The sequence below is a fragment of the Erpetoichthys calabaricus genome, chromosome 6 (assembly GCF_900747795.2).
Source record: "Erpetoichthys calabaricus chromosome 6, fErpCal1.3, whole genome shotgun sequence".
NCBI classification, from domain to species: Eukaryota; Metazoa; Chordata; class Cladistia; order Polypteriformes; family Polypteridae; genus Erpetoichthys; species Erpetoichthys calabaricus.
Window position 1 is genome coordinate 199,704,008 of NC_041399.2, and position 13,278 is coordinate 199,717,285.

Sequence of the window (13,278 nt, forward strand, 5' to 3'; positions counted from 1 at the left end):
TCAACTCGCCAAGCGGCGCACTAATAGTCGCGGAAGTGCGGCACGACGCCGTTTCGTCGCCCACGCCATTGTTTTGGCTGACTCTACTGCCCGCGAAAGCTACAGCCACCTAAACGACAAGCTCGTGGGCAGCGTTTCACCATTTTTCCGTACGTTTTGATAGATACCGATGGCGGCAGAGGTGCCAGCGACAGCAGCAGCAGCCTCACCAGCTCAACTTTCTCCATTGAGAGTGAGCTCATCAGCCGCGCGCTCTCTACAGGTGATTGGTGCCACTCGCCAGCCAATCACAGCGCTCCTGTTTGCCATTGCAAAGTTGTTAACCCCAGAGTCTTCTTCGGGCTTTGTCAGCTTTTTAATCTTGTGAAATAACGCTCTTGTTTGTTCTTTCGCTTGCTGTTATTATTCGGTTCTTCTCGATTTATCGTACTGGCGTTGGGGACTTGATCTGCCGGCAGAAGGTGATCGGGATAATAAAGGAGCGATTCTGAATAATTCTGCTGCATGGCGTTTGTTGTTTGCTTAACAGCAAGTAACAGCACATCTTGACAATTGTGTTGAACTGTGTTGTCATCACCCACCTCAGCAAGCTTTTGGGTAAGTTCTTTTTTTTGTATTCCTTCTTATTTTTTTTCTCGTGCGTTAGGGTCCGGTTTTATGTTTCATTGATCATATTCATAATAAAGCGTTCGATAATTTTAATTATCTGTTAATGAATTAAAATGAGCGTATGCCGCCCCCCTCCTCTCGTCTATAAATTCCGCCCATATTGAGCGCGTCAATCCCCGTCTTTTTATCCGTTTGGGGTAACTCTGTGATTTTTTTTTTCGATATCATCAGCTTTTTTTTGAACGAAATTGTAGTCTTATTCTTTCCAACAATTCATTTCAAATACAAAAGAAAAACTTCCAATCCATCTTACTTGACTTTTTTATATCCCACCTCCACGCACACACGCAGAGGGACACACGGAATAATAACCGCAATGCAAAATGCGTACGTTGCACTGTTATGATTTCCAATTATTATTAGTATTTTTTTCATAATTGTATTCTTCAGAAATGTGCCCTTTGTGAAACGAGACGAAGAATACGCTCGAACGGTTGAATATGTACAATTTTTATATAAAAGCCAGCTTGACGTTTCCTGATCCCCCGGAGAGCTGCCCTTGCTGGCCGTACACATTGACACATAAAGCTGGGTATTTCTATGAAGTTATGGCCGTGTCTGGATGTTGTCTTGTTGGTATGAACTCCCGCCCTGCTGGGCTGCTTTCTTCTTGGGGGGGAAAAAAATATAGGCGGAATTGGATCGTCAAAGTCTTCTTTTCTTTTTTTTGTTTAGTGGTGTTTGTAATGAGGTTAGTCGCGTGGCATTTCAAATAAATCATCTTTTTGTGCATAATGGTCTCTGTCTCTCTCTCTCTCTCTCCTTCTCTTTTTTTTTTGTTTGCCACTATCCGTGATGGTGGCGCTGTAGTGTTCTAGAAGATTTAATTTGCCCATTTCTTTATTTAAAAGACAAAAAGAAACAGACAGGGGATGTTACCGTATAGGATAAAACCCGATAAACCGCGTTTAATAGCTCAAATCTTAATCGATATATTCATCGGTGTGAAGATTTGTCAGTGTTTGGCGTTATTTCACATTTTATTTGGGTTCTAAATCGTTCATTATTTTTAGATGGCATCGCGGTTATCATGCTGGGGGAAGCCCTGAGGTCTCTTTTGATCCTCATGATCTAATTGCAGTTGCTACGGTGTTTGGAAGAGGCGGGGTTTGCTACCTTTTTAACATCCGATCGTTTTTCCGAGTGTTATCCATTCTTAAAAATAAAGGGCAATTGTAAATGCCTTTCAGGAAAAGTCGATCGCTGAAATCGAGAATTAACCTATATGGATTGGTCTTGTTAGTCTGTTTTCAGCACGCAAGTTCCTTTGTTGAGGGAAAACCTAAAATAGGGGCGGAGGGGAACAAGCACTTGTATTTCCCAGCTTTTAATGTAGCAAACACCTCTTAAAATGGCTTTTTATCTCATAGGTATCGGCAAACTGGTAAGGCTGCACCATTATTCAATCTGTAATTCAATTTTCCAATTCTTTTTCTTAAATTTGCTTTTTTTCCAGCACAGGGTTGTTACAACTAAACATGAGCAGTGTGTCAGATTGTCAGGACGCAATCAATATAAGAGTAGATATTTAGAGTGTGGGAGGATGTCCACAGGGACAAGAAGAAAACATGTAAACTTCACACAGCTGATGCCCCAGCTTCAAATCAAACTGGAGTCCAAGAATTGTGAGATGGTAAAGATACCTGTTGCACTACATTGATCCATAATAGATAAGCCCATATACAAAATTGGCAAGTGAGAGGAAACCATTAAGTTGTTAGTTTAGCTAATAGCTAAGCTGTCCCAGTATCTCATCCAGATACTTTTTTTAAGGTTATCAGGGTTTCTGTTTCAACTACAAGTCTTTGTAATTTACCAGGTTAATTTAACACTTTAAATTAAAAATAAAAAAATTAAAAAGTGTTTCCAGTTGTCAGGCCTAAGTGCTCTTCTTCTTAATTTCCACTGGTGTCCTTGAGCATGTGATTCATCCTTAACCTGAAAGAATTCTGCTGGATCAACTTTATCAATGTCTTTGAGGATTTTGAAGACCAGTCTGTTCTGCTTGATGCGAAACAGGTTTAATTCTCGGAGTCTGTCACAGTAGGACACAACCTTAAGTCCTGGGATGCATCTGGCTGCTCTCCTCTGCACAGTTTCAGGTGCTGCTATGTCTGTCTTGTAGCATGGTGTCCAGAACTGCACGCAATACATCAGATACTGTCTCACTAGTGCATTATATAGTCTGAGCATGATGTTCCTTGGTATATATTTAAACGTCTTTATGATATAACTTAAAAGTTTTATTTGCCTTTGTAATTGCTTCTGCACATTTCTTAGTGAAAACATTGCGTCAACCTAAACCCCTCAGTTCTTTTCAGAGGCTCCTTCCTGTAGAACCGTGTCTCCTGTCATGTATTTATAACTGACGTTCCTTTTGTTCATGTGGATCAATTTTTAACAGCAAACTGTAGTGTTTGGTCAGTTCTGACACTTGTCCAGTTCTTAAGCTTCTCCAAATATGTGTATAAAGTGAACTTGTGCTCCACCCAGGGTTCTTTCCCACTCTTCCCCCATTACTATCTGTGAAGTCATAACCCACATTTTGACTCTGAATTGAATAAGTGAGTTCATGAATGGCTGAATAGATTTAAGGCATCAACAGCGTAAAGTTTTGTTTTTTTTTTTAAAAGAGATTATGGTGTTTATGCCTGTCCTTCAGCAGTAAGCGCCAGGTGTCTAGTAACAAAATACTAATACTTAATCTAAAGTGCTGCAGCTTGGAAAAAAATGTTGGCAGCAAGAATTGAGAAATGGGCAAAATTAAGAAATATCTGAAGCACAGTAAAGAACAGCAGAGTCCAAGGCACATACATAATACTACGAGAATAGCTCAGGTAAGCATGTAGATATGTAGATGCAAGTTGTTATTTCTGATTTAAATGTTAATGAATTAAGGTAGTGATTTCAGGAGAGTAGGAATCACAAAAATAAAGTTTAGTACCAAGGCCCTGAAATAGCAACAGTACTGACACTGGAAGGTTTAGACAAGCCGTCCCTGGGATATTTATACCGACAGGAAAGAAATTCCATTTTACACTTATTTTGGCATCACTGTATGGGCGGCTTATATAATTTCTAGTGTTTCTCTCTCTCTCTCTCTCCCTCCTTCTTTCTTTCTTAAAATAGCCAAAGCTCTCATAAACGTTAAACCCAGTCTGGGGCATGGTGGGGCAGTGTTTAGCACTGTTAACTTCTGCTTCTGGAGACTGGGTTTATTTAAATCCACTCTTGTCGTGCTGTATTTTTAGTTTGCAAGGCATGCTTAATTAATTGGAATTTCTAAACGTGCCTGGTGTGAGTGTGAATGGGACTATGTTTCTTGAGTCCTAATTTGAGTTTGATGCTACTGGGTTAAACTCTGGCCCCCTGCAAACCTGTATTTGGATTAAGAGGGCTTGAAAACTGTAATGGTAAGAATATTGAGGTTGAGCAGTCTCTACTTTTGTTTTTCATTATTTAGCTAATATTTTAACCAAAGTGACAGATCACACAAATGCTTTGTTGTTAAGGTGGATTTGTATGAATAGCATTGTGTTTTGTTACCCTAACCTGGAATTCAAAAGTTAGAAGAATACTGAAAAACAAATGCAGGATATTTAAAGGTTGCTAATGGCAGTGGTTGACCATTGTGCTGATTTTCAAAGTGAAGTTGTACACTGAAGAAATATATGCGACTGATTTTACACAGGTATATAATAAACATAATGAAAATCTTTGCTAGGTAATGCAGTGACTGAAAGGTCCTAAGAAGTGAGGTACTAGATTTTTTTTTTTTTTTTTTTTTTTTTAAATGCATAGCCACAAAGGTTGGTGAAGCTGTGGCTGAAGGAACATTTGTTGAAAACATTCAAGGCATCTTGTGCATCATACTTCCAGTGGAAAGTTGGCTTTAAGATCTGCTTTCCTGCTACTTACATTAATTTTGCAGCACAATGGAAAATTGACTAAGTTAAAAGGGTTCAGTTCCAAAGGTCAAAAATCTAAATGTAAACAAACTAGGAATTGTGTGTTAAGTTGGCACTCAGACTTGAAGCCGAGTGCTATGTTTAAAATATAGTATGTACAAACTGCAGTAATACTACCTGCTGATGTTTAATGTAATTATGTCTGTGGTCACAGCACCGGGGATGTATAGGAAGGGACCAGAGCATGCCATATAGTGCCACTGCTTGTCTGACAAAAGTAAACCATATACAGTACTGTGACTACCTCTGTTGGTAGATTTTAACCTAACCAGCAAATTAAAGAAGATCCTGGTGCAACATAAGAAATGTTTTTCCCCCCTGTCATTTAAAATTCCTTGACATAATGGTGTCACATCCCTCATGTTCTGTACAATTCGGCTTCTTTTTATATAGTGCTTTTCGCAAGTACAGGCACAGAGTGCTGTGACGAGTATAGATTTTACAAATTACTGAGCACAGAATTAGTACATATAAAGACACACATTTGTAAAAACATGCAGAAAACAAATTGGAAGCTAATTAACATAAATGGAAACACACTAATATCTGTCCATTTAATGGCCAGTTGACCATTCTAGATGCTTCCTGAATATATGCCAGGATGCTTTGAACCTGTTCTGATGGCTCATTTTGCCCCACTGTCCATTAAAGACATTTTGCACAGAGTATCCTTTTGTTTTTGCCGGTTTCTTGATTGTTCACCATGGAGGTCTGCCTAAATGTGGATAAAATGAAAACTTGTTAATGATAATACCAAAAGAAATCTACAGAAATCAAACATGGCACAAGCACATGTTAACCCATCTCTGTATCGAACAGGTCAGATGCCTAAGATTCCTTGCAATGTAACAATTTTAATTTTAACATTCTCCAACCAGTTTCGCTTCATTGGAAGCCCCTCCCAATCCACTGACAACAAAAAGCCATCACCTCATCGTTTAGTTAACAAAGTACAACTGTTGAAGCTCGATGCAATCAAAAGCGTCTTTCAGACAGAGACAGTCAGGCAACTGTAGTGGTTTGCATTTTTCTTTTTTTATTTCTCTTCAGCATTCCGCCTTGTGGGGAGAGTGGGCTTCGTTTTGGCTATTCAGATGGGAATGGCTGTGATGGTTTGTGCAATGCAATTTATTCATTTTAATCATGGCAGCATTAACAGGAAAGCAGGTAAGGGTTAACTTAGTTCCTGCTGCTCTATAATCATAAGTGGTGTGTAGTAGATATTTTAATGCTGTTTCATACGTATCTCAACTTATATAATTTAGCTTTGTTTGTGTTACCTGTTTCTTATTTCAGATGGCAGGGGAAGCTGAAGGGCAAAAACAATGGATTTTCAGGAAGATTATTAGGAAATTTGTAATAATGATGTCAAGTTTGTACCATATTGTACCTGAGGATTAGGGTCATTGATAATGAACACGTGGATGTTCTGGACCAGAGCTTAAATAATGAGAGGAATTCACCAGCTAAGAATAAAGTAAAAATGCTGAAGATCATTGATTTCAAAACACTAAAAGGATGTGAGTGCTTCATTAAATACCCAAAGAAGTTGCTGCAACATGGGCACAAATAGCTGTTTGGCAGTTGTTTCTGTCATGGGAGGCAGTGACCATGAAACAGTCTGCATTCACATCATCATAGTGTATGTATAAATATACATTTTGTGTGTGTATGTATGAGATAGGTAGACGTACAGATTTATATAGACAGAAATATGGATATAGAGAGCATACTCAGGATATCGGACAATAGTATCTCTAGAAAAGCTATAAATATAATGGCCATTTGGGTATTCTGTATTTATCCTTGGTTTGTACACCTGTTCACCTGCCTTCCATCAGCTATAATATTATCTAATTTTGACTTGCCCAGGTAAATTGCCAGTTAGTGGTGGGGAGTGAACTAACAACCTTGTGCTTATGCATTATACACCTTGACTATAAGCCACACAGTCAAGCTTCCCAAGGTGAAATGCATGTGAGGTATATATACGTGAGCTAATGTTTCATTCAGGTTTTGAATCCTATTTGACTAAATTTGGTTTACACCTTCTTAATGGCCTTTGTCTTATAGAATAGCTCAAGGTGGAAATTGATGTAACAAATTAATTTATTTTAGTGCAATATGTAATTTTTATTTTTCATTTGTACTGTCACAGCTCTGGCAGATTAAATGAATTTGTCAGGGTTACATAGGACTACACTTGAGCAATTAGGCCACATACTTGTAAATTCATATTATAGATTGCAGTTTTCTTAGGTTAATTTATCCCATTGTGCTTTATAAATACAATGTAGTTGTTTCAGTATTTCTGAAATATAAGTACAGGCTGTTTAAACGACATACAGACGAGCACAAAATTAGTTACTAAGATGGTTGAACGCATTACCTTGTGATTTAATGTCTTCACTATTATACATACAGAATGAAAACACTAGTTGGTTCTTTGTGTGACCATTTTGTGAATCTCACTAAAAAAAAAAAAAACAAAAGGAGAGGTGTTTTTTAACCACGTGAAGAGACTTGTGCATGGTCTATTTTAAACTTTGTATGGTTTCACTTTTTATCTTAAGTGTCAGTCCTTCTAGGTATGGGTGCTGTTGTTAGAACCAATAATTAATTTTGTTTCATGCTCATTTATTTCTAAGACACTTGAACTTTTGTCCAAGTATACTGAAGGGGATCGATTCAAACTGTCTGATTAATTTTTCTCTGAAAAACCTTGATGAGGGGCCCAATTCTGAGGAAATTGACAACAACGTATATTTGGATGGTCCAGTATATTGTTCTCATAGCTTTAAAGGAGCGAGACTTGCATTATGCCCAGTATTCGTTTTTAATTTTTAGCCTTTGCCTTTTTCAACTTGTTTAATCTAGAATTGGTTACCTGAACTTTTCAAATGATATTACCATGTATTTTAAATAGATTTCATCCACTTATTGAGCTTCTTTATAAGTATTAAAGAAGCTTATTGATGTTTTGAAAGTAATACCTTAGCAAATATGCTCAAAAAATGAACCTCTTATGATAAATAACAAATTCTTATTAATAAACTAATATGCTGCAACATTTAGTGTAGAAGTATAAGTAACATGAAATGTTAAGTTAAAGGAATACTCCACCCATAATTTTTTTTATTTTAATTTTTTTTTTATTACTTACCCCATGTAGTTTATAGAGTTAGTCGAGAAATTATTAATCTCATATTTTCATGCACAGTGGAGCGAAAAAAGTTCTGATATACTACAAGCCAGTATTGACAAATGCAGCATAACCGCGAAAGATGTTCTCATGTTACTTGTGTCACATAATCCACATGTCAGTTATCAAGCTGTATGCTCAAAAAGTTCTAAACATATGCTTTTTTTGCTAAATTATTGTTAAATAGATGGAAAAATTCTGGAAAAATCAGCATATACTCTAAAAGGGAAACTAAAGCCACATTGGATTAACTTTTTGAATTGAAGACTGGACAACTGACCAGCGAATGAGGGTGAGAAGCCAAATGTGCAGATTTCTTTATTAATTTCCATAACCACCACTCCCTCCATCATTGTATTTCATCATGTTCATGCAAAATTTATGTCATTTCCCTTGCTTCTCTGTCCTGAGATGAACACAATCTGCTTCCTACCAACTGTTTACCTGTTTGGTGATTTAACAGAAAACCTCCAATAAATAACTGGCAAACAAGCCCTCTCAGCCCAAAGACAAAAATGCACTCTTAATATGAACTGAATGCTGTTCAGGTCTGTCAGTCTAGAATATACACATTTTTTAAAAATTATTATTAATGTATTAATTAAAACTTAATTTTGGAGATGCACAAATATAGAAATTTGGGAGTGATGCCGATATCTGATAATGTCAATGTTGCCATCTGCTTATGCTGATATAAACATTTATAAAACGGAAAAAATAGGACTAGATCTGTCTGGGTGAGGATTACAGATACATTTAATATTTATTTGTATAACATTATACTTTTGCAGATCATGTATAATCATTAAAGTAAACAGCATCTGTCACAGCTACCTGTTCATTGTATAAGGAATGCTTTTCCAGGCTGTTGCTTTAAAGGCTACGTGATACTTTATTGTTTTTGTTTTGGATTAGTTTTGAAAAAAATTTAAAATTCAAAAAAGGGTAAAATTATACAATGGCAAAGAAATAAATAGCCACACTTACATTGTCTGCAGAAGATATTGTTATTAGTATAATCATTCAAACACATGGCTTCTGCTGAACCACATTTAGCTGGCTACCTGATCTTTGGTTTTGCAGGATGTTGTTTTTAATGCTATATAATAATTTTTTCTTTTTGTTTGATGGGGAAAAACATCTAATCCCAATTGGAAGAATGAAAATTGAAAAAAAAATGGTAAAGGATATAATGATAAACAAATAACTTTTAAGGGGGAGGTTTTTACTTCGTGAACAAGAGCATCCCTACATTGTCACAGGAAATTTTGATCACCTCAGAAGCTGCACTGGACGATCTACCGCTGTCCACACAAATGCAATGGACTGACAGGAACTTGCGTGCTAATTTGTCAATGGTAGGAAATCGACTTCTGTTGTTGTTCCAGTATTGTAGTGGATTTCCATTCATTGAGATTGGTGTTTCCGACAGAAATTACTGCATATACCAAATCATTAAACATGCATATGTAAACAGCATTATATTTAATGCCATCTTACACCTCTAAAAGATAAACCCGACACTAATTACTAGGGTTGTCAAATCACCCAGAAATTAGAATTTTCATATTAAAAATCAGTATATATTTGAATGTAAGGTTTTTAGTTTGGGTGCTGAATGTACTGCATGAACATTCTTTTTAGGTATTTTCCATGTTATTAACATTCTTTGGATTTCCACGCAGAGTGATCCTGAGCATTCTTAGATATGCAAAATTGCCTTCTGTAATTAAAAATAGCCATCAATCTATTGAGCAGTTAAACTAAGCACATGTTTAGGACTTCTATCAGATGTTCATGTATCAGTGTGACCCTGTCAGCAAGGAGTTTGTGCATGTGACTTGCCACCATATTATGTTGCTGTGGAAGCACTAGGTCTGAGAAAAAATATTCACTGAGAATTATGTAATAAGGCTGAAGATCGGTAGGCTAAATGGCCATCAAACCTCCATGTCTTGGACTGAAAAATGCCGGTCATCCACCTTTGTAATTATTGTTTTTGTTTCTGAACTATCTTTGTCAAATTTCTTAAGTTTCTTGGGAAAAACAAAATCTATCAACAGGCTGAGCAGCTGCAGTTTTTAATTTTGTGCACAATGGTGTTTAATTATCATCTTTGGATTTGAGGATATTTGTAGATATGTTGGGCTGGCATGCCTTCATTAACTTGATGGTATTGAAGTTTCATACTTCAGTCCCTCCGTGCAAGGCATGTATTGAACAAGTGTAACATTTGCCTTATTTTATGTCACTCTCCTTTACTGGGAAAAACTTCCATACTGTGGATGTTTTAATGCTGTAGCCCAATGCTGTTTTAAAGTTCTGCACATCTGGAGCGCAGTAAATGCGTCATCAAACATAGCATTGAATTATCCACCAAATGTAGGCCTTGGCCTGATGCTGATTATCTAGCGATACTGATACTATTCTGTAGATCCTCTTGCATCCTAATTTAATTTAAAACCATAAACTAAAATGAATTTTATCAAGCAAAATGTTGAAATACTGCTAAAGAAAAATTGGCAAAACTAGTTGTTTCATTGGTAACTTTTATTCTGAATTGAGCAGTAGTGACAATTGATTTAATTGATGGAAGGAGCACTATAACCTGATCAAATCCAGATGACAATTTTGATGTTCACCATTACTCCAAGATGCTGATACCAGGGATAATGGAGTTTAAGAAATGAGTATGTGAAGAACATGACCGCTTAAACTCTGACAACACAATTGCATAAGATATACCAAGTGTGGAAAATCCAGTATGTTCAAAGGTGAGAAATATGTGTACGTTAAAGTATAGGAGAAAACTAGTGAGAGTTTAGTGTAAGGGAATTAACAAACAAGCATAGCATCTCAGTCATCGTCAAAGGTGAACACACAAATCATAAAAAGGAAGGAAAGACAATAAAAGTTGGCCTGCATTGCTGTAAAGAAGAATGCCTATGGCAGGAGAAGGATTTTTGGATAAGCTTGTGAACAGAAGCTAAGGTATAAGTGAAACCAAGAAGGCAATCAAGAAAAATATTAAGACATTTAACAGGATGACCTGCTTGTCTGCTTGTGAGTGCATGGAATGTATTTAACTACAGTTTGTGTGATTTAAGCTTTCTTTTATATTGATGAAAAAAATACTTTTGTTTAAAATATAATTTATACTTGTGGGCAGATGAAGCACCACATTTAAGCCATTTTCTAATCTGCTTACCTAGTTCAGGCTAGATGGGAGCTAGTGTCTTTCCCAGCAGCACAGAGTGTTAGGTAAAAATGCTGCCTGAATGGAGCACCAGTCTAAAATAATCTTACCCAAACTCTTAGCAACAGTTTCGTATGAGAAGGCCGAGCATGTGATAGGTGTTGTGTGTTTTTTAATTTTAAAAATTTTATAGACTGCATTTGAGAACTTGTTAATAACGACCTCTTTTGGTCCTGAAGTTGTCTTGTATGTTTCTTATCTTGACATCTTTGTCATCTTTGTGAATCACATTCTTGTTTCGTTTATCTTAATCTCACTTCCTGGTGTGTGGTTTTTTTTTTTTTTTTTTTTTTTTTTCTCCCCTCTGTCTCCGTCTCTCAAACTGACAGCTTATAGTAATTCTATACATATTATAGCTACACTTGAAAATGATGAAACTTTTATACACAATTAGCAGCACATGTACTGTAGATTTGGTGTATTTGTATTAAGGGTATAACCCAGCAATATGACATAATGGAGTTCCTGCACACTAAGGTTGAATTTTATGTTTCCAATATGTTTAAATATTACTGTTTTTTGTGATATTGCAATTTTTGTTTTTACTTTCTCGTATAGGGAAAGTATTGTAATCGTCTAAAGATTCAATGTTGAGATTTTGATGAATTTCAACGTTTTAGACCTCCCTGACTTTCTCGTGTACGAAGTATAGGGAAAGCATTGGAATCCTCCAAAAATTTCATTTCGAGATTTTAATGAATCTTAACGTTTTAGACTTCCATGAGTCCAAAAATACAATTTTTGGAATTATGTCTGTGTGTGTGTGTGTGTATGTAAACACGATAACCTGAGTACGGTTTCACTTAGGTCAACCAAAGTTTGCATACAAGTATTAGGTACAAAAACATAGATTTCTATCAACTTTTGGGCTATTTCCATTAACCCAAAGTGGTACTTTACCTTTTATTCATGTTTTTATAATAATTGTTGAATATATTATCAATTTGATTTAATTTGTTATTGATGGTTCATTAATGTACATAATATAAAAATATAATCCTTGTCTTGTGGTTTACTGCTCAAATATCCATCCACATATCATATACAAGAAAGGTGAGGGGAGAGCACTCTTGTTTTTGGGGCGGGGGGGGTTTGAGTTGAAATTTTCACCAAATGAGTAACATGACCTTATATTTTCCACATTATAAGTAAAGATATTGAATTACAGTTCATATTGACAAACATCAGTATATTATTCAAACTTGGCTGTGGTTGATGTGTTACTGAAATTTTTTTAATATGGCTGTGATTGCAAATGACATTACATCCAGTAACTTTGTGAAAGCCAATATAAAGCCAAATAGTAAAACTGTAAACAAGGAGGGAGCATTTTCTTTAGTCAATTCCCTGCAGCTAAGTCAATATTTATAGTTAATTTTACCTCTTAAATTAAAAAAAAAAATTCTGCTGTGTCATGTGAAGAAGTGAAAGGAGAGAGCATGGCTAAGCTTCAAATGTAAACCATACCTGTTAGATATGGAACGACTGGCCCAGCATCTTGCACTAAGAAGCAACACATTTAAAGTCTGCAGTTTCAATTTAAATCATGGCTGTCAAAAACGTCTGGCTAGTTTTGATTTCCAAATTGTAACCTATGAAAGAAAATCATGGAAAATATCATTCATATCTTATACTGATTGTGCTACCCCCATTTTACAAATATTAACAAGTACATTGTTGTAACTGAAGTAAATTTGAATTCTCAGATATTTTAAATGTTTTTTAAAGCTTTTTTTTTTCAAAGCTTTAAAAGCTATTTATAAGTATTACTTTGTAAACAGCTGACACAGTGGGAAGCGCAAACCTCACCTTAAGCAACTAATTTTTTGAATCTAATCTAATTTTCCGGTACTGGGAGACCGGAATAATATTACATATGACACAACATTTTTTAGTTAATTCTAAGACTCTGGTGTAGAATGTAGTATTAGTTAAAAAAGAGAATAAAAAGTCTGCTTAATGGTATTTGCCAGGGCTGTGGAGTCGGTAGATAAATCCTTCAACTCCAACTCAGTTTCTGGTACTTCTGACTCCATCTCCCCCGTATCTAATATGCTAATGTATTTTCCATGTTGACTAAAGGAAGGCAACATACACGTCATTTAACCACAGAACTACTGGCTAGGAAACAAAAGACAAGAACCCCTGAACACACATCAGACCTTAGCTCACACTTACGCCTA

General features: G+C 36.1%; 1 protein-coding gene across 1 annotated transcript in view; it reads left to right on the forward strand.

Moving 5' to 3' along the window:
• The first annotated feature begins 313 nt into the window (after nucleotides 1–313).
• The window catches only part of epc1a (enhancer of polycomb homolog 1 (Drosophila) a), a 122,652-nt gene continuing 109,687 nt past the window's right edge, over nucleotides 314–13,278 (forward strand). The window contains exon 1 of the mRNA XM_051928968.1: nucleotides 314–597. The gene's annotated coding sequence lies outside the window, so the exon portion shown is untranslated. The remainder of the gene's footprint in view (nucleotides 598–13,278) is intronic.